Source organism: Octopus sinensis, linkage group LG1 (assembly GCF_006345805.1).
Source record: "Octopus sinensis linkage group LG1, ASM634580v1, whole genome shotgun sequence".
Classification (NCBI taxonomy): Eukaryota; Metazoa; Mollusca; class Cephalopoda; order Octopoda; family Octopodidae; genus Octopus; species Octopus sinensis.
Window position 1 is genome coordinate 48097966 of NC_042997.1, and position 20428 is coordinate 48118393.

A 20428-nucleotide genomic window follows, 5' to 3' on the forward strand; every position below is an offset into this window, starting at 1 on the left:
CATGCATATATACACACATATATATGTACATATACATATACATAGGCGCAGGAGTGGCTGTGTGGTAAGTAGCTTGCTAACCAACCACATGGTTCCGGGTTCAGTCCCACTGCGTGGCATCTTGGGCAAGTGTCTTCTGCTATAGCCCCGGGCCGACCAGTGCCTTGTGAGTGGATTTGGTAGACGGAAACTGAAAGAAGCCTGTCGTATATATATATATATATAATATATATATATATATATGTGTGTGTGTGTGTGTGTGTGTGTGTGTATGTGTGTGTGTTTGTGTGTTTGTCCCCCTAGCATTGCTTGACAACCGATGCTGGTGTGTTTACGTCCCCGTCACTTAGCGGTTCGGCAAAAGAGACCGATAGAATAAGTACTGGGCTTACAAAGAATAAGTCCCGGGGTTGAATTGCTCGATTAAAGGCGGTGATCCAGCATGGCCGCAGTCAAATGACTGAAACAAGTAAAAGAGTAAAAGAGTATACACACACATACACACACATATATATATACATATATATATACATGTATTGTATTTCTTATTACCATATATGCATGCATACATATATAAGTGTGTTTGAATGTATGCGTGTGTGTGTGTGTCTGTGTGTGTTTGTGTGTGTGCATCTGTCTGTCTGTGTCTATGCAACCTAGTACGCGACCTTGTTAATAGGTATTGCCCTCAATCGAAAGATTGTGGTGTCAATTCCTGGACCGGTTGGTACATTGTGATCTTGAGCAAAATACTTCATCTCACGTTGATCTGCGCCCACTTCAACACCTGACGTGGCGTACGCCATGCAACGGTTCAGGTAATGTCAATGTTATGGAGGGAACCAGCTAATTTATTTGATCGCTATAAAGAAATCATCTATGCAGGCTGTTCAACAGGAAACTGCAGAACCTAGTTTTTCAAGTTACAGTCATGCAGGTAAAGGCAAAACTACGTGCTTGACTATACTGATATAGAACTTAAAAATTTTGGAAAACCCATACTAAGTTCCTTAGTATGTTGATAGAACCCGTTTTTCCTACATGGGTGGCGTGGGTAAGCGCATTTTTCGCTTACGCGAGGCATAATCCGGTCGATACTGCAACGAGATTTCAATTTTATGTGCGAACAAATAGAAACCCGATATTCTGACCGCGTGTGTATTGTTGGCGGTTTTCTTTCTCCGTCTTCCCTTCCTTGGACCTTTCCTTTTTCTATGTTTCTGACGAAGAACTCCGCTCGAAACGTTGAATCCTCTTTCTTTCTTTCCTTTCCTGAGTTTTCCAATAACACTATACTTGTTCCACGTCCTCGCGTTGTTAGTTTCTCTTTGTTCATGTTTGGATTAACTATGTATGTATGTATGTACGTACGTTCGCACGCACGCATGTATGCATGTATGTGTGTATGCATGCATGTATGCATGTATGTATGTATGCATGCATGCATGCATGTATGTATCTATGTATGTACTGTTTCCACATATTTCATACTTGAAAATTGAATATGAAATCTGAAAGTCTGTAATGCAAAATTTCAATAATTAATAAAGATGGTGTTACTTCATTTTTGTTTCTACGCTACTATACCAGTTTTTTTCCTTTTCCCGTTTTTCCTCGAGAGGTGAATAAGAGGGTAAATTGTGAAATACATAAAGACTAACGGGGAAAATGACGCACGAAGGTTAGTAAACTTATAGCGTTAGGAGACGAAGTGAAAGTGAAAATAAGAAGCAAGAAAAGATGGCTAACAAAAGAAAATCGAATCAAAACAGAAAGTAAAAAAAAATGTTCGCTAGAAAGGAAAGAAATGAAAAAGTTTGAATGCATAAATTGCTAACAGACAAGTTAAGAGGTCAAACGAAAGGAAGAAGACAAAATAGATGGATAAAAATAAACCAAGAAAATAACGGAAGAATAGAAATAAGAACGAGAAAAGGATTTGAGAAAAAAGATTTGAGAGAGAGATAGTGAGTGAGAGGGAAGGGAAGAGGGAAGGGAAAAAAGAAGTGCAATAAAGGAACAGAAGAGGAAACCAGAGGAAGAACTTCAAAGGGAGGGTCAATGGGATAGAAAGGCTGGAGTGAAATCGATGTTTACAAGTTCAAACTTTAATTGATCCTGCCGAACATCTGCAGCTCATACTCGAAAATGTCAAAGTTGAGATAATTGCCAAAATAACAGTGTAAAATTATTGATTTCGTATTCATGCTGAATTTTCATTGGTTTCAGTAATAATAAGACTTGCTACTGTTAAACTGTTCGATAAATTATGGCTGGCCGGCTGGTTCGCTGGTTGGTGAGTTGGCTGGTTGTTGCGTGGATTCAGATGTCGTATTGTGAAAGTATTTAGGGTGTTCTAGATAATATGGGTGTGAATAGTTGAAAATAAGTTTTGCTCATGTAAGAGGGAGATATAGCATCAAAGTTTTCTTTTTTTATTTTATTATATCGTAGTATGGACTGTATGAATATTTCAGCTTTTTAGTATTTTGCGGTGTCATACAAAATTTATTTGGCTCTAGTTTACGAATGCGTATAAGATCATACACGTTATGTACATACACCTGTCTTGTACATAGGTAACAATACACATACATAACTTCATATATGCAACAATACAAAGAATGAAGAAAAGTAAATCAGTAGGAAGAACTGCACATATATACATGACTATATATGTGGTATATTGAATGCTATTGACAACAGTTTCATGTTTTTAATATACCCGTAATTGGAAATCAGAAACAAAGATTTTGAAAGACAGTTGTTAGCAAATTGTAAAGAGATTAAAAGATGACTTTAAGAGATTAGGAATAAATTTCTCGAGAAAAAAATGCAAGGTAAAGGAAAAACTGTCCTGTATTTGTTACAGGCAAGCGACAACACTGCACATGCATTAATGTACGCCCGTTAGACCTCGTCAGAGTTGACCATTGCCACTTTTTGTGTGTTCGTGAGTTTAGGAATGTAGTGAAAGTGTATGAAAGTGTGTCACTATCTATTCAGAGTGGTTCTATGAGCGTAATGGGAAAGAAGATAGAGAGAATGCGACAAAGGAGTTTCATTATATATATATATATATATATATATATATATATTATATATATATATATATATATATATATATATATATATATATCTATATATATATATATATATATATATATATATATGTAGAGAGAGAGAGGAACTTTGTCATACACGTGTTTCAGTGTAGCCAAAATATACCTGCCATTCGATGAATGTTTTGCTAGATGTGTGTGTGCCCTCGCTCGTGCGTTTCAAGAATATTGTACATCTGTGTAAGGAGTACATGTTTTAATCGTTGCTGCGATGTGCGATCCAATGCACAAGACAAATATAAGGACATACCTTAACATGTCTTCCATGGCCAGCAAAATAAGGATCACATTGGCGTGACCATTGTTGGTCGTATTTGTAATCACTTTAAAGACCTCACACACATGCCCCCTAAGTTTTCATGGAGAGAATTATGTATAGGCGCTATAAAGGCGATAATGTGTTGCAGAGACGTTTGTCGAAACTTGTACTCCTTATTCTTTGGTGTGACTGTATATTTCTGCTTGAGCTTGTGTGTATATATAATATATATATATATATATATATATATATATATACATATGTTTATCCATGTATATATATATATACATATATTTACGAGTATACATACATGTATAAATGTATATATGCATATATATATATATTTATATACAGCTATATGTGTGTATGGATAGAATTTCATAGATATATATGTATATACATATTCATATACATTTATGTGTGTGTACTATATATGATTGTGTATTATATATTTAAAGCTTTTCACTTCCTTTGCGCTTGCATCCATTGGTGAGTTTGAGTGATATTCTAAGCAGTGTACATTATAATATTATGATGAAATGTTCTATGACTCTATCGAGTGCGCTCGTCGATCTGCTTGTGTTCATTTTAGTCAAAAATTTATTACATCCTATACTATTTGAGTATTTTAACGTTGCTCCTACGTCAATATTCGTCGAGATATTGGTGTTATAAACAGTGTCATTGTAGGTACTGCAACGTGTTATTATGAGCTAAGCTTGTATAAAAAAAAGAAAAACTATTCAAACCAAAATCTAGGCAAGCAGCACCAATTTTATTTTATGAGAGACTTCAGTAATAAAATGTAGCCATAACAGCACAATGATACAACATATCTCAACACAATAGATGCAATATAATGGAATGCAATACTACAAGGTATTGTATATCTTTAGTAAAATGTGGAGTATAACAATGAAATATTCTGAAAGTAAATAATTTTACTTGATCCTGGATTACAGGAAGGAGACACATTCCAAGTTTTGGAAGAAACCAAGAGAGATAAACGTGCGCAAACAATGGGAAATGAAATGAGGATGTAGTAAAGACGTACACAAAACGAGACAAAAGGATTGTTATTTTCATTAATCCAAAAAAAAAAGAAGAGTACGGTTATAAACATTCAGAATTTGTGACAATTATCCTTTTCAGTTGCTACAAAATTCGATATCGAAATCTATAAACCGTTCTCGCTTATGAGCGCAAGGAAAAACACATCAGTCAGTAACGATATAGAATGTAACGTTACATTTGAAAGTAGGCCACGTTTGAAATCCTGTAACAGAAAAAGTATTTGTGGGCGTACAGAAGTAAGCAGAATATATAAAATCCCTCGTTAACAGTCATTACACATTCGCTGGAAAATATACCACCGGGCTCAGTTTCCGATGAGGGTGGTTTGTTTGATAGTACCAGCAAATCGTTAAAGGTAAAGTATATCGTTAATTCACAACCTTCAGACATAGCCTAAATTAATTATTTACCATTGAACTTTGTATTTCGCGATTCGTAACAGAGGAAACTGACTATGTATGTATGTATGTATGTATGTATGTATGTATGTATAAGCGCATGCATGTGCGAGCGCACACACACAAGAACAAACAATCATACATACACACATAAATGTAACAAACCGTTTTAAGCGGATACATAATAGGCACTGCTTGATATCCAGTCTGAATAGTCAGAGTTCAATGTATGTGGGGGGAAAATTGGACAAGAGAAGTAGTGAAAGTCCAGAATATCGCATTATGTTATTTCATACAGATGTTTTTTTACCAAAGTATACCTCTATACAAATACGAAATCAATAAAGAAAAAAACCCCATCAGAATCCGCTATACGTGTATGCGTTGGAATCGACACCAGGTATTTCGTTAACGTATAACCTGAAGAGATTTAAAGACAAACATAACAATGGGATGCACCTTCGTTGATAGATATTGATTCGAGAGGAATCCATCAGTACAAGCCGAAACATAGTGGCCGGCAGGAACTTCCAATCTTAAAAGATGGACTCATTTAATCAAGTAATTTCACTGGAAGGTTCTCAGGTCATAAGTTGAAAGTAATATAGCCAGCAATTAGAGATTAAATTATCTTCAAGAGCTGTGGCCATAAATGCTATTCACTTTACATATGGTACTAATTCATTTTCCATGACCATTCGTGGTGAAACTTCAACGAAATGCATTAACCCAAGTGAAAAAACAACGCTACAACCGGATAATACAAATTAACTCAGATGAATGACTCTCACGTCTCTAAGTCTGAAAGGATTAAACGAAAGAAAATACTTTGAATTTGTAATTAGGCAAGTCACTCTTCAAGTAAGTTGTTGAATATTTCTCAACTTAGCCGAACTAATTTCTCTAAACGACACCATATGTACACAAGCCATCAGGATATTATGACTGGTCACTCGACCTGCTAGAAATAACAACTAGATATTGTTCAAATAACAGCGTACAATATTATTTACTGATATAATAAACATCGGACTATCTAATAGTATACTCTAAGGTATATTATGTCTAAACAACCATGGGTGCTCATCTCTAGAACATCTCTATTTATACATAATCTCAATTGGGAATTACACAGGGTTAAACGATAACATAGCGTCCAGACATATCTATCGGAGTTTGAAACATTAATGAGAAATACAACGATGCTAAATACTAATATTTTTAGTAATTTATCACCACTTTTATATTCTATCAACATTGTGTAATAATTTATTAATAAGTAGGTTCCGATTGTATCATAAATCAATGATACTAGAAGTCAATATTTGTTAAGTAGAAGGCGCGAGCTGGCAGAAACGTTAGCACGCCGGTCGAAATGTTTAGCAGTATTTCGTCTGTCTTTACGTTCTGAGTTCAAATTCTGCCGAGGTCGATTTTGTTTTTCATCCTTTCGGAGTCGATAAATTAAGTACCAGTTGCATACTGGGGTCGATCTAATCGACTGGCCCCCTCCCCAAAAGTTTCGGGTCTTGTTCCTAGAGTAGAAAAGAATATTTATTAAGTAGGTATTGATGACATATCCAAAAGTATATTAATGAAAACATTGTGGTAGTGAACGGAGAAACTACGATCAGCTGAGAATATTAGTAAACAAAACCTCGTTTTAAGCCGATACTTAAAATCTAAAACGAAAGCTCAGTTGATCAAAATATTGGTTCAATATGGACAGAGCAAACAGGAGTGAATCTAGACTTTAAAGCAAAACGATGAATACAATGAATATCTTTAGGTCTAATTAGACCTAATCTTTGAATTTGCACACTTGCTTGACTAGGCGAGGCGTAATCAACTTCTCACTCGTTCTTTCTCTCTCTTTCGCTCTCCCTCTCCTACACACACACACACACACACACACACACACATATATATATATATATATACATATAAACCAAAAAATAAGCGACAAGAATGGATCAGTAGTTTAGTACACTTGTTTCATACTATAAACATTTTATTAAAGCTGCAAAAATTACAGCAAATATAATGTCAAGTAATCTTCAGCTAAATTTCATATAGGTTTTCCAAACATCTTAGAGAGTGTAAATATACTTATAAGTTCCAGGAACTTAAAGTAATATTCCAAGCAGACCATATATGTTTTCCAACAATACAAAGTTCTTAAATTAATTATTGACATCCTAGAGAAGTTAAATATACTCATAAAGATGTGGATATAAATTTCAAGAAACACGAGGAAAGACGTCGATCAGACCACGATTAAGACGTCGATCAGACCACGATTTTATATATATATATATATATATAGGTAATAATGGAATGTAGTGTGTGTGATAATGAATATACATGAATATCAACAATATGACTGAGAAGGAACTACCTCAGGTGATGTGAAATTTGTTACAAGAACAGTAAATTCTCGTAATTGTTTGAAGTGTTTTCGACTTACAAATTAATGACATCACTATATTCACATTATTCTACCGTTTCCTTAAGTTAATTTTTATCATATGCAATAATCACAAATATTAATAATGATATCAAAATATCACATGAGTATTATAACCCAAACAGAGAGAAAACATAGATGAAAGGGAGGGAGAGAGAGAGAGAGAGAAAGCTGGCAACAGTGTTAACACACCGGACATAATATTTCTTCAGTTTTACGTTCTAAGTTCAAAATCCTCCGAGGTCGACTTTACCTTCCATCCTTTCCCGGTTGATCATTTATGTACCAGTTGAACACTGGAGTTTATGCTATCGACGAGCCCACTCCCTCAAAATATCAGGCCTTGTGATTATTGTAGAAAAGATTATTTGTATATAAACCTTCATGCGACCGGGGGGAAAACATTCAGTCTTCGTTAAATAATTCATTTATATTTGTTGCTATTGAGACAACTTTCGTATAGGTGGCTGTTTTGAGAATTTTATATTCCCTACGTTCATCATGGCATTAGCTTCACACATACTCTTCCATTAAAGTTCGAACGGAAGCACATTTTTCGTTTTACTGAACTATGCAACAATATTTAAAAGAGAGAGGGAAAAAAGATAAATAATGATGAGAGTAGATAGTTCTTTTACTTATTAATCGGGAGAAGTGTAGGGGACAAGGGTCAAACTGTAGGGGACAAGAAAGGGAAAAATTGAGCGTCATTTTGAAACGATTCCAACCGGGAATCGAAACAGGGGCTCACATTCTCTAAAGCAAATACTTCCCCTGTTTCTTTTTCACGGAAACTGGCATTCCGTTGGTTACGATGACAAGGGTTCCAGCTGATCCGATCAACGGAACAGTCTGCTCGTGAAATTAGTATGCAAGCGGATGAGTACTCCACAGACATGCATACCCTTAATGTAGTTCTCAGGGAAGTTCAGCGTGGCATCGAATGTGATAAGACTGGCCCTTTGAAATACAGGTACAACTTATTTTTGCCATCTGAGTGCACTGCTGCAAAATGAACTCAGAACTTCACGATGGTGAGTCGAATACTCTATTCTCACATATTTTTTTGCACCCTTTTAAAGCCTAGCAAGTCTCATGGGCCCGGTTTTCCGGTTTCTATGGTGTATATGTTCCCCAGCTGGACGGGACGACAGTCCATCGCAGCGTTACTCATTTTTGCCAGCTGAGTGGACTGGAGCAACGTGAAATGAAGTGTTTTGTTCAAGAACACAACGCGTTTCCCGGCCCAGGAATCGAAGCCACAAACTTACGATCATGATGCTGACACCCTAACCACTAAGCCACGCGCCTCCACTATTCTCACACAATACAAATGCGTAACATGTTCGTATGCATGTAAATAATATGAGTGATTCTGGACATGTGACGACCACGTGGGAATTAAAACGAGTATCGCCCTCTAGATTGAAAAAATCTAGGATGTTTTAAATGTACAAATACATTTCTTTGTTTTATAATTTAGTATTTTCTTAAGTGCTTATTCCTATACTTCAGAGGATATCTCCGGAATATATAGCCCATTTCTTATTTTTAAGAATTTGAAGGAAATTCTGTTGGAATTTTAAAGAAATTCGGATGTTTGGTAATTGGAAATGGGACGTTGTCACCGAGATACTTTACTAAAAGGTATCATTGCATAAACGAAACTACCGAACTTGAGACAAAGAACAAAACCTATTCACTGAAGCTAACAGTTGTTTTAACTCACTTTTCATTCAAAACACTTGCCAACGCAAGTAAATCTTCGATAAAAACAAATGAAAGTTTTGCGAAATTTCTTAAGTTACTTATTTTCCAAGATATGTCTTCTTATTTTTAGTGTTTTTATTTCTGTTATTCATAATATTCTTGAGACGAAAGAAAGAAAGAAAGAAGGAAATACTCATTCGAAACAATATTTGCGGTGTATGACTAAATGATTTGCTGTTCTTAAATACACTACTACGAAAAAAAAACGTAATAAAAAAGGATATCTACGTCAGTGTAATGATTTATGTAAACTCAGCAAGTTGTAACATGTAACTCCTGTTAGAAGATTTTGAACGCAGGACTGTTCGTCAACTATATAACCTTATTGTTCTTTACTGCAGTAAAACATACCTATGTAAAGTAATTATATTCAGCAAGGCAGTGTAGGTCATTAATGAACAAGAAGTGTCTTGCACATGGATGCAACGCAACGCTGGCCACAGATTATGAACTGCTGGCCTTTTCGCTGCTAGGCCGACACTCTGCTGGCTCCAGTTGTTGCGTTGGCATGTGTAAAAGCAGCTATATAGGCATTTTGTTTTTTGTTTTTTTGTACCGCAGAACGTTTCCAATTTTGAATAGATTTATCATAAATGCCGAGTGAATAATAGTGATATGCTGTAAAAAAATAATTGATTTATCTTGGCTACAGGAGATACCAGTTTTTGTATGTATAGACAGCAGTAATAGTAGTAGTTTAATATTAGACATTGCTTCGTTGTTCATTCTAAATTCTCGGATTCTATGTGTGTATCCATACTAAAAACTGAACCTTCACACTACAACGTTTTGCTCTTTTTTTTTTTTTCTTTTAACGACATGATTTGCTTCGTACCGATGAAATTCTTGACACTTTGATATTATTTGGAGATCAGAGTCAGTAGAGCGCTGAATTAAATATCTTGGCTATGTCCTGTTATAGTTTTCAATTCAAATAAATACATTGCTTTACATTACTTAATTATGTTTCTCATTTGAAATCCTGCCATGATAGGCTTTGTTCCTTCACAAGTCCATAACATGATTTTTCTGTTACGATAACACAAATAGATGAACAACACAGGGGGTCAATGAACATTTATAAAATTTCTTTATGATAAGCCGTAACAATTAAAAAGATAGTTAACAATTAAAAGAATAATTCATTTAGCCCACAACAATTTCATGAATTTTACCTATACATATTTTGATAACAATTTTCATAAAACATGTCATTTGAACCAGGAAAAGTAGCGTGTAAAAATATGTGATATTAGTCATCTACCATACACAATAGCAGAAAATATATACCTAGAAATTATGTAGGTATATATTGGGAATAACGTAAAGAAAGTGCAGTATTTATGATAAAGTACCAGTATGTATTCGAGTAACGAACTCCTGGATTTTTTCGAAGTCAACCTAAGTAATGGCAAACTTCACAGAAAGAAGATAGCCTGTATTAAAAATATATTTTGTGGACGTATTTGAAATTTGCTAATATAGTTGCAGTTGTACCAGATGCCAAATCAAAATTGCCCTGAAACGCAACAGCTTCCGTTTTAACAACTTTGGATGATTTCGATAAGCTCACCAAGGACACACTAAACATGTTCTTCTATAGAGATGGTGAGAACATTCCTAGATTGCGTTACGTAAATGACTTCAGTGGGAGTTTTGAGGATGAAGTCAGACTATGAAACTAATGTGTGTGCGTCATGTATATATATATATATTCAAGGTGCATTCAGTTACATTTTTCTACAGTTCAAATAAGTATACCTTTGGTAATTTGCATTTTTACATTTTTGCTGAAATTTCCTGAAAAAATTGGAAATTCGACGCAAGTTTTTCATTAATATTGTATTTTGTTTTAATGTAATTATGAATCATATATCCTTATTTACAATCACTAAGTCTGGCATAGCCTTACATTTTTCATGCAATACCAAAGGTCAGATTTCTTTTGTACGCTAATATATAAAGTGAGATTTGAAGTTTTCTTAGATTAGAAAAACAATACCAAATAAGTATTCTTTGCATATCAATCATATATATATCTCTTAAATATTTTGGAAGAAATCTTAACTTAATCCACTGAAATATCGATTACAAGTATTATGCTAAATCTGACGTAACGCTAATATATGCTTTATTACAACTCTTTATGAGGACGGCGAACTGGCGGGATTGTAGAGCGTCGGAAGAAATACCTGTTTCTTTACTACCCACAAGGGGCTAAACACAGAGAGGATAAACAAGGACAGACAAACGGATTAAGTCGATTACATCGACCCCAGTGCGTAACTGGTACTTAATTTATCGACCCCCAAAAGGATGAAAGGCAAATTCGACCTCGGCGGAATGTGAACTCAGAACGTAACGGGAGACGAAATACTGCAAAGCATTTCGCCTGACGTGTTAACGTTTCTGCCAGCTCGCCGTCGGAAGAAATACCATTAAACATTTCTTCCGGCACTTTACGTTCTGAGTTCAAATGCCCCCAAAGGCAACTTCGTGTTTCATCCTTCAAGGATTGATAAAATATATTACCAGTCAAACCCTGAGGTTGATGGTCCCGATTAATCAACATTCTCTCAAAATGTTTATAATCCATTATAATTCTATATTCAGATGTAAATTTTGTTCGCTATAGACTTCATGCTTCGTCTTATAAAATTGAAATTTAAAAAACAATTTTATACACAGCGATTAACTTAATCGATTGGGCGTCACCCGGAGAAAACTGGACCGGTGTTTGCAAAACGAAAAATAGATAATATACAGACACGTTAAAATGTGAATTATACAGTTATATAGTCGAATGAAACATTTTAAAACTAAATTTATATAATTTTCAAACAATGTTTCCTCAAAATAGAATCCAAACTAGCTGATTATATGCTAGCAGAATGTCATTGAATCTAGAAGGTCATATGTTAAATATTGCAAACTAAACTCAATTGAATGTTTCTGCTTAGCATTGCAAACAATCAAACAGAACAATACATTCCGATTTTCCGTTAACGATTAAGCACAAGCCATGATATGCAGATTAAGTGTATAATGTTCACATTGAAATATATAACTGATGATGCCCAGGTATGTAAGATATAAGGATATCGTATTTTTTTCTTTTCCATTGTGTATGTGTGCGTGCCCATGCGTTGGTGTGGATATACGAATGCAACAAACGCTAAATCTATGCAGTAAATGTCATATCTTCGTTCGAATTTGGCATTTCACTGTATCACCAGTCAGAGCTTGTCGCTAAGGTGTAAACTTCTTGACCTCACGACCTCACAAAAAGGTAAAAATTTAAATAATGACAGATTGAGTTATCCGCTATAAACGAATAGAAGATATGAATAATAAATATGAGCGGTTCTTATACAAATTCATATTTAAGTTTCTAACTGTATTTTACTATTATAGTTGTACACTTCTTTGGAACCTCGCAATAGGTATTGGTAATGCACCTACATGTTCGATCACAATGGATTATCAGTGAGCACATTATTGCATTAAATTACAGGAATTTTATGTCCCATATATATACATATATACATGCATATGCGTATATGTATATGAGTGTGTATTGGCCATATTTTCGTTCAAAATGTACACATACAAATAAAAATAAACAACTCCTTTGTCAGTTTCCTTCGTGACCATTCCAGTTGTTCAAATAAATGATTTTATTACTCTATGCTTTACCTTATAATACAGAGGGCATCAAAGGTACGTGTAAGTTCATAGTAGGCCCTAGTAAGAATCAACGTAAAAAAATAACAAAGCTATTCCATTGAATTATTCGCACAATATATCCAACGGTATCCTGAATTTTTCATTCGGTTCAATTTCACTTGCAAGTTTCGATCTGAGGCTATTGTACTGCAAGAAGCCATGCAGTTAGCTCAATCCCGTAACTTTATATTCATGGAAGCACTTCTTAACCAGTCGGCCATATATAAATATATCTGTACGTACATTTTCAATACGCATTTATGTTAGAAATTTGATTAAAAACGCAAAATGACCTATTGACATAAACATTAAGACACGTTCTCATGTGACATCTGGGAACCTTTAGAATATTTTCAATCATATAGACTAACTATCTTTGATAGAACCCATATGTAGATAATGTATTACATATGAATATATGTCATATAAATATAATATATTCATATTAGTATGAGTGGAAAGAAACACACATGATGTACACAAATTTATAGAGACCCATAGTCACAGCGAGAGAGAGAGAGAGAGAGATGTATATACGAATATATATATATATATATATATATATATATATATATATATATATATATATATATATATATGTTGAGAGAAAGATGAAGAGATGGAGTGTTAGTTGTATATGAGGGGATATATTTGTGGTTAGTATATAAATGCATTTGCATTTGTTTACACATACATATGTAGGCGTGTCTGTATAAATATACCAGTACACTGCGTTTCTATTCTCACATACAATGGAATTTTTACATTTATACACACGCGAGCACACACACACATACACACATAAGTAAATACATATGTATGCGTATTTAAAACATGAATCCTGGGTACCTTTTAATTTCTACATACATATGTACAGTACACAGAAGTAACTGTAAGCGGATCCTTCTTCGGTTTCTCTAATATTTATCCCAGTGGTTCAATTAACGGAACTACATGCTCACTGAGTATTCCATTAACACTTGTTCCCCTAGCATAATCTTGAAATCGAAACAGTACGTGTTATGAGGCTAGTAATTTGATTTACGGAATATAATTCGTCAAATGGACATGCAGTTTCCGTTGTTTGCTAGTTTTAAATAAAAGTTTTGGATACACTTCAGAGTTTTGAAGAAAGCATTGACCTACATTGTTGCGCATAAGAACCGAAAACTGGGTCTTATCATTTTAGTTTGGAAAGTGGCTCTATACATATATGTATACACACACACAAACATACACACACACATATTCATAGTAGAAATTTGCACAAAAGATTGCATACGTGCGTCAAATTTTGTTATCAAAATTTCCATTGTTAGATAGTTATAAATAAAGTCTAAATCTAAATCTCAAATTGGGAAGAGAAAAGAAAAGTATACATAATACATACATACATACACAACATTATATTACATTCATTACATTACATATTCAATATTCAATCATTAAACGAGCAGAGACTGTGCAAAAATTTCCCCTCTGTATTGGATTAATAAACACCCAGAATTGTTTAATGGCGACCTAAGCGATGGCAAATGTCGAAATAACAATCACACGATCTTCGAGACTTATTTTCTATTATTTCTTACTCTGTTAGTGCATCGGACGAAATGCTTAGCGGTATTTCGTCTGCCGCTACGTACTGAGTTCAAATTCCGCTAAGGTCGACTTTGCCTTTCATCCTTTCGGGGTCGATTAAATAAGTAGCAGTTATGCACTGGGGTCGATATAATCGACTTAATCCGTTTGTCCTTTCTGTGTTTAGCCCCTTGTGGGTAGTAAAGAAATAGGTATTTTGCCCATTGCTACGTTCTGAGTTCAAATTCTGCTGCGGTCGACTTTGCCTTTCGTCCTTTCGGGATCGATAAATTAAATATCAGTGAAACATCAGTGTAGATGTAATCGACTAGTCCCCTCCCACAAAATTTCACGCCTTATGCCTATAGTAGAAAGGATTATTGCTTACTTTGTATTAAAATTTGTTAAAGAAACATTAAATACACTACGCACACACATTTGAAATAAGCTTTAGCTATATTCTTTTAATCTTCTATTTGTCTCAGTCATTCGACTACGGTCATGCTGCAGCACCAACTTAAGGGGTTTTAGTCGAACAAATCGACCCCAGGACTTATTATTTGTAAGCCTAGTACTTATACTATCGGTCTCTTGCCGAACCGCTAAGTTACGGGTACATGAACGTACCAACATTAATTGTCAAGCGATGGTGGGGGTACAAACACAGACGCAAACACACAAATATATATATATATATATATATATGACGGGCTTCTTTCAGTTTCCGTCTACCAAATCCACTCAGAAGGCATTGGTCGGCCCGGGGCTATAGTAGAAGAAACTTGCCCAAAGTGCCACGCAGTGGAACTGAACCCGAGACCATGTGATTGGGAAGTAAGTTACTTACCACACAGCCACGCTTGCGCATATACTGAGATTAATTCAACAAATTCTCCCCTACAAGTCTTTTGGTTTGGTATTCTTTAACAAATTTCAATACAGAATTAGTACACAAGTGATAATGGAAGAATTCTATTTGAATTCTAATTGCTTGTCATGTCTGTTGCATTCTTATTATAAGATTCTCCTTTGAATAAGCCACCCAAATAATATATATATACATAGGTGGGTGTTGAAGAGTGTGTACTTACAACAAATTCGTATCCATCATACAGGAATGTATGTTTACAAGAGAATGTGTGCGCGCGCGCAGGCTCGATTAAGGTTGAAAAATAGTAATGGGAAATTCATGAAAGCTGAATGGGAAGTGAAAACCGGAAGTGTCTCGTCATTTATAGCCGATGTCAGGAGGTACTCTCACGTGTTAACTTTGACTAGTAAGTAATGAAAATATAATTAGGAGTTCAAATTTCAGTTGGGTTATGGTGTGTAGAAAAATCCTGTTAGTGGCTTCAGCAGATACAATAACATAAACTAAAAGTGAACAAAATATAAGAATACAATCAGTAGGTAACTATTAAGCGCCTATAGATATGAGGGCAAGATGATTTGTCAGGGATGGTTGTTTCACAATTTAAGTTTCAAATTTCAGCTGATATTTCAATTTTCGCATCTGCCAGGTTGGTCTTAACATATAATTAGCTTCGACTGCAATGTGCTAAAAGCATATACTGAGTGACTAAATTAGTGATAGGGAACTGTAGCGTCTACGTACATTTTTAAAGTTGACATTCATCAAAAGGGGCCGCTTCTGAAAAGGCAATCAATTAACTAAATGATAAAAACATCTGAACCAAATTTGGTCGGCAACTTATTAAGAGTACTCGGTTCGGCAAAGAAAGGACTTCTGTGCTTTTGCTTCAGTTTCTTTTTAATATTTGTCGGTTTTATTTATTTCTTAATTTTTTTTTATGTGAGATGTTGATTTCTTTACACGCAGCTGGAATGTAACTAATAGAAAGTTCACAAGAAAAACATAATATTCACAAGATGCACACAGAAATATTCCTAAAGGAATTAAAATGACGCTGATCAATCGCAGATTGGCGAGTGGATAAACATACAAGCGCATGATATCCTATCTTATGCACTGTGTTTTATCCGATCCATTGCAAATCTCTTAACATATAATTAGCCCATCTCGACAATTTGCAATTAGATATTATAAGAATAGTATAGGAATAAGAATATCACGTAGAAGTCACTTATTCTCAAGCAATTTGTTGGCTCTAAACGGCAAGTTCAAATCTCATAGCGTAAATTCAGGTTATCATCCAGGATTTTCAAGGAAACTCTAAAGTGTTATGTATGTCGCTGTTTCATCTTTAAAATAGGAAATAATATTGCAGGTACAAGAAAATTTAACACAGGTGATCGACAGGTAAATTTGCACTCAAAATTCAAATAATTGCACAAGATATTTTTTAAAAGACTCCGCCGGTTACGACGACGAGGGTCCCAGCTGATACGATCAACGGAACAGCTTGCTCGTGAAATTAACGTGCATATGGCTGAGCATTCCACAGACACGTGTACCCTTAACGTAGTTCTCGGGGATAATCAGCGTGACACAGAGAGTGACAAGGCTGACCCTTTAAAATACAAGTACAACTAATTTTTGCCAGCTGAGTGGACTGGAGCAACGTGAAATAAAGTGTCTTGCTCAAGGACACAACGCGTCGCCGGGAATCGAACTCACAACCTTACGATCATGAGCCGAATGCCCTAACCACTAAGCCACGCGCCCTCACTGCACAAGATATATTACAAATAACACTACGTTCCAGAGTATTCGCTGAAAGATCGGATGTAGATCGAGTCAACGATGAACTCACTACGTAGTCGCTCGATATGCAAGAAGCAATCTCCTTTATACTGCGCCCTAGTAAATTTAAACGGGTTAAGGGAAGGTTACATTGGATATGTAACGTATACATTCTTAGATCAACTACTGTATAACATGACTAAAATAATTCCTAGGAAGTCAGTGACCCTAGTAATCAGACATGACCTAATACTAAACAATGTATAACTATACACTGTATGAGAAAGAGAAAATGACAACCAGTTCCAGTTGTCAGATCTAAATATCACATTCCAGTATAATGTATCTATGAGCTTATGCGTGTGTATGTGTGCATGTATGTATATGTGTGCGCGCACAATGTATTGAAAACACAAATATTATTGGTTACTCTTTTACTTGTTTCAGTCATTTGACTGCGGCCATGCTGGAGCACCGCCTTTAATCGAGCAACTCGACCCCGGGACTTATTCTTTTGTAAGCCCAGTACTTATTCTATCGGTCTCTTTTGCCGAACCGCTAGGTAACGGGGACATAAACACACCAGCATCGGTTGTCAAGCAATGCTAGGGGGACAAACACAGACACACAAACACACACACGCATATATATATATATATACGACGGGCTTCTTTTCAGTTTCCGTCTACCAAATCCACTCACAAGGCTTTGGTCGACCCAAGGCTATAGTAGAAGACACTTGCCCAAAGTGCCACGCAGTGTGACTGAACCCGGAACCATGTGGTTGGTAAACAAGCTACTTACCACACAGCCACTCCTGCACCTATAAACGGTTACATCGTTTTTTGTAATAAACTGGGTTTTTTTCTTTTTTGATGCGTTCTTTACAGTTGTCTTAATGTTTCTAGGTCATTGTTCTCTTTTATTCTAGACGAAGGGGTCTCTGTCTTTTGAGAGAAGATACTTGTTTCACTCAAAATGCAGCTATTGGTGCATTTAATCATTAATGGTGAAACTTTGGAGTATAGAATTAACTGATATTTTAATTCTTTCAAATTGTCCTGCTCGCTTACAATCAAAGTGCTATAAATAAGAATGTTCTTTAGTGGTTTAGGAATTTGACTGCCCTTTTTAGCATGCAAGAAACCACATAGTGGCATTCTCTCCGTGTATAAATGTTATATATAACACCGGGATTCCGTACAGTTTCCCGCGACGAAATTCATTCGCAAACCATTAGTCGGGCAGGGACTATAATGAATGACACTTGCCAATATGCTATGCAGTTGGACTTAATACTGAAAAGAAATCTCTAATGAACTCAAGGACAAATGTGAAGAAAACTAATTAATAACACCAATATCTTGAAGGCAGTCGTAGAGTATGTGTTTGTCGTGGTGGTATGCCTTTATTTCACTCACCCTTCGTTATTACCATTAATATATTGCATTCAATTTACTCCACTCTGTCCCTTGTAATGCTGCATTGATGCAAACCTCTCCTATCGTGATGTATGAATAATGAATTATTGAGCATTCAATTGCTTTAATGGAATTGAAACCGTTCCTTTTACATATATAACTTAACATAAGTGGATGCAGAGAATAAAATGGTTCGGTTAATTTGAAATACCAAAGCTCTTAAGTGAAGTAATTAGCACATCTTACGGTTTTATGGGCGCGGCGTTCGAATCCCGCATGGAATCAAACGAGTTTTAAGTAAATGTTTGTGCATGTGTGTGTGTGTGTAGCACCATATTTTGATACACTGAAGTGAAATCTTTGTTTATATGTTGTCTGTATCTAACTCTGGCCATATGTTAAATTTGTTTCTTGATTTAGTCGGTAGCAGCTGTGATGTTGCTTCAGTGTGGTTCTTAGCACAACTAAACAGTACTAGCAGCATACAAATTCTGCAGGCGATATTACACGTATTTTCCGTCTTCTGTTTTAGATGTTTTATTCAGCTGCTAAATTTCTTATTTCCTTTCAAAAAAAAAAAACCTTCAGCAAACTTAACTCATATTCGTCGGAAATATTCATACGTTATTACAACTTCCCTTTTTACAAACTTCTATAATTTTCTGTTGAAACACCTATATAATCCTTTTTACTATAGGCACAAATCCTTAAAGTTGGGGAAGTGCTATAATCGGTTACACGGACCCCAGTACCCTACGGGTACTTATCTTATCAACACCGCAGGATGAAAGACAAAGTCGACCTCGGCGGAATTTGAACTCAGAACATGAAGACGGACGAAATGTCGCTAAGCATTTCTCCCGGTGTGCTCACCGCCTTAAACACATCTTTATAATCAACAAGCAAGAATCAGTGCCGGCCAACCGTGCCAGAAATCCCCAAAATAACACCACAACATTTACAAAACGAGGAAAAATCGAATGAAGATCATATTAGAGAGTGTTGTCCGAGATATATATGAAGACGAGTTTGTCACGTCTGAAAAGTACTTCTACACTTACGCGAGAAGCACGTCTTCCCAGGTAAATGGGCAGAAAGACCACTTCTTCCGTCTTGAAGGGAGTAACGGCATGATGTCTGGCCACAGCCTCGGAAACAAACCACACCACCTCCGTTGCGAACTCTTTCCCTCTTTCCAACTGGGCTGCAGAGCTCTTTCCACTTCAGTTCTCATAGTTAACTCTATCCGATGTACTCTTATATGTTCTGTACAACACCGTTCTTTTGGCCTTCTTTTCTGTAGTTTTCTTGGGATGGGATACCTTAACGTCGTTCCTCTCCTTTTCATCATTTCATCATTTCCAGGCATACATCTTCAGACTTCCGTCTCACCGCCTCTGCGAAATTCTTCTTTTCCGCCTTATCTATTTTTATCGAGACATCCTATTAGCTTCTACTCAGACGACGACAGGTCTGAGTAGCTAATTCTTTTTATTTTACCACAATTCCTCTTTCAAACAAGGGGGCAGCTTTAACAAAACTGCCGTAAGGCAGCAAAATCAAGTGCCTTGAGAGACAAAAATTATCAACAAATAGAACTCAATACACCTTGACTAACTTTTCGAACAACGTACAAACAAAAAAGATGATCGTAACAACAATTTCTTTATTGCCCACAGGGGCCAAACACAAAGGGACGGTAAAAATGAGGGAGGAGTCGATGGTACGTATGTTTTCTACACAGAGGTGAAAAGTAAAATATATATATATATATATGTAATTAAGCAATTAAGGACAACTACTTAATAAGGAAAACTTAACAAGAAATTGTCAGGTAGATAGCGTGAAAACCTCATAAGAGAAAAATTTCGAAAATAATTATTTCTTATTGAACATATTAATAAATTAATATGCCCTCTATATATATATATATGTATATATATATTGG